This window comes from Homarus americanus, unplaced genomic scaffold (assembly GCF_018991925.1).
Source record: "Homarus americanus isolate GMGI-L3 unplaced genomic scaffold, GMGI_Hamer_2.0 scaffold13846, whole genome shotgun sequence".
In the NCBI taxonomy this organism is placed as follows: domain Eukaryota; kingdom Metazoa; phylum Arthropoda; class Malacostraca; order Decapoda; family Nephropidae; genus Homarus; species Homarus americanus.
Genome location: NW_024757805.1, coordinates 501,487 through 504,626, shown reverse-complemented (window position 1 = coordinate 504,626; position 3,140 = coordinate 501,487).

The following is a 3,140-nucleotide window of genomic DNA, read 5'->3' as shown; positions in this document are numbered from 1 at the left end:
GGGGAGGTCCGTCATAGTGGTGACTTGCACGTCTCGCTTGGGGAGGGGAGGAAGAGGATAAAGAGGGAAGGAGAGGGATGAGAGATTGAGAGGAGGGATAAGAGGGGAGGAGGATTAAATTAATAAGGAAGGAGAAGAAGGGGAGGACTTCTACCTGCGGATTTCGTTGGTAACTTCCTCTGATCACTCCACCGTGCCTCTCGACCCACCGTCGTTGGTATATAATGTCTTCCACGCCTAGTCTGACACACCCACACACCTAGTCTGATACGTCCTTAAACTCGCACGTCACTACATCTTATATTATACTCACGTTACTCAATCGAATTGCCACCCACACATACGTCTGATCAACATGAACGTGTGTGTGTGTGTGTGTTCCTGAGGGAAAAAACTATCACTTCCGCTGATGAGAAGGTGGTGACGGGAGGGGGGAAGGCGGCAGCGCTATATATAAGTAGTACGACGGCGGGGAAAAGCAATTTTACCCCAACCCTGAAGGAAAAGTAACGTACTGCGCCCGGGAGCGTCACACGAGGGACTCATTTACTGCCAGATAAGGAAGAGTATTTGTCAATAAATCCTTCGGGGTTTTGTAAACATTGTGGTCTAGTGGCTGGGGGGAAGTGCGTGTCGGTAAGACAATCATGACAGGAAACAAATTGAAGACAAGAAGGAAAAAGTAAGATATCGTATATTTTAGTATTAAGGGAAAGTGTTTATCAGCAAGTCAGTCAGGAAAGTGATGTCGAAGTACGAGAGAGAGAGATATAGACGGCCACACACAAAGAAAATAAACACAACTTTGTACCTGGCATACAATATTTCAGTTGGCTTTCTCCGTCAGGCCAACAAAAGCTACGTCTGGCCAGTGGTTTCACAGGCTGGTAGAAACAGCCTAAATTGTGTGTGTGTGCTGACTCACTCACTACACCACCTGACAAAGGCAAGGCAGGCTGTTAGGGTTGATATGAGAGGGGGTGGGTCGGGAAAGGGTAGGTGAGTGGGTCGATCTCAAGGGGTAGGTGAGTGGGTCGGTCTCGAGGGGTGGGCAAGTGAGCTTAGGGTGGGTGGGTGTATATGAGACGGAGGGGTCAGGGTGAGTGTGGGTGAGTGGTTGGATAAACACAGACAGAGGTGTGGGTGTGAGTGGTCGGAGGGATCAAGATGAGAATGATTTTCAGCGCCTGGTGGGAGTGAAAGTGTTGGGAAATTAGTGAACAAGGATGACAGTTGTATATATATATAACTTTTTTGTCTTGGGTATAGATATTTAAGCGCTGAACAGTTCATCAAGTTTCTCTCAACACGAAAAAGAACGTAGAAGGATTTTAATTATTATGAAGAAGGTTGGAGGATTTTAATTACATTTTGAAAATAGTATCAACAGTCGCTGAGAACAGTAAATGTTTGGTGTAGTGGATGGTGCTGACAAGTGAAGGTCGTCACACACGGGAACATCTCCTGAATGATGCCGGAAGTGTATATACTGAACGCTCGGGGCTGGATGAGCGCCAATTCACATGACATGACCCGTGCATGATGTTGTTATTGAATGGTCTAGTTTATACCGATTCACCTGACTACATTACGTCGAGATCTTATGGTACTTATAGTCATTCCTAATTTGCATAACCGATGTGTGATTTAGAATTCTTATTACAATGTCCAACTTATTCTAATTCATTTGATTGATGCAGAAAAAAAGTTCAAGTTGTTTTTTTATTTGTTCCTGATTCACCTGACCGACACATGACGTAGAATTCTTCTTCCATATATTATAGTAATCATCTGTGTGACCAAGTGAAGAAGAGGCGGAAATAATCTACTCAAGGTGACAGCCCCGCGTGTTGGCTTCCTCACCTGTAGCGTGACGCGGTGCACCTCCAACATAGTAACTAGAGTCGAAGAGTTCTGAGGTTGACATTGGGGATCCTGCCGCCAGCCGGTGGTGATTGTGAAAGTCCAGGGATTCACCCTACTGCAGGCGTATTGTTGTTAATATTTACTCATCATGTGTTGGTACTCTAGTGAAGATCCTTGTTTCAACCCTTGAATATCTCGTCTCACCCATACTTGCTTATGTTTCTACAAACAGCATCCCAGATTATCTATCCCTGCAAATGTAAGTTACATATGAGCAAACACATTACCTTTTTATGTCACCCGCACACAGAACTTTGCAAAGAGGTCTCTTATTAAGCTCCCCTCCTCCGTCACAGTTTGCTCACGTCTCCGCTAAGAGTCTCTTCCTTTTTACCCCTCGTGTGTGGTCCGCACCTTCAACCCCCTACAGTAGTTCCACACTTCACCACCTGTTCACTAAGTCTTGTGTACTCCCACGCTTCCAAACCTTCTTTCTGTTACCTCTCTTTGTACTGTTCATTTACACCTGCCGTATTTTTACCTATATTTACCTCCAACTCTTACCCTCGCCGCCCCACCTGGTCGACTTTTTTACCCCCCCAGCGACCGTGTTTGTACCACCTTCACCATCAACACTCACCCATGATGTTCCTCTCTGCAACTGTGTTTATCCCTTGGCAAACCTATTCTTTGGACCATTACTCAGATTGTTACCTCCGTCCACCGCTCTCCTCACAAGCCCTGCAGGTGCCGTCATCAGTTCGACCCTACCTGAGCTTCACCCTTTGGATCTCCGCGAAGCAAAAAGTGTAAGGCCAGCGGTGGTCACGTTCTTGCCCTCATACCATCGAGACGGCATTCTGTTGTAGTTGTTTGCGTTGTGTTCTGTGTACCACGACGTAGAACTGTTATTGTTCACTATGCATATTATATAATTAGAGCAGAACAACGCCACAAACAACTGAAATCTTGTTACTGTTTTGTTATTATTGTCGTAAAGTCGGGACTCATGCCTGTGATTGGTGGATTTACTCCTAAACGGCTTACCTTTCTTATCTGTGTGTTCTTGAGCCCTTCTGGAGGAGAGGTCAAGGCGGCGTGCATAATTTGTTGTTAGTAGATGTCACCTGAGGCGTTGGTATACGGCCGGTCACTTTCTCCACGTGTAATGTGACCTCACGTGACTGCATATGTATTTCTTACGGAACTGAACCATGTTTTTTGCTGTAAATGTTCACAGTGATGATGACTAGTACCTCTTATAATGATGACAA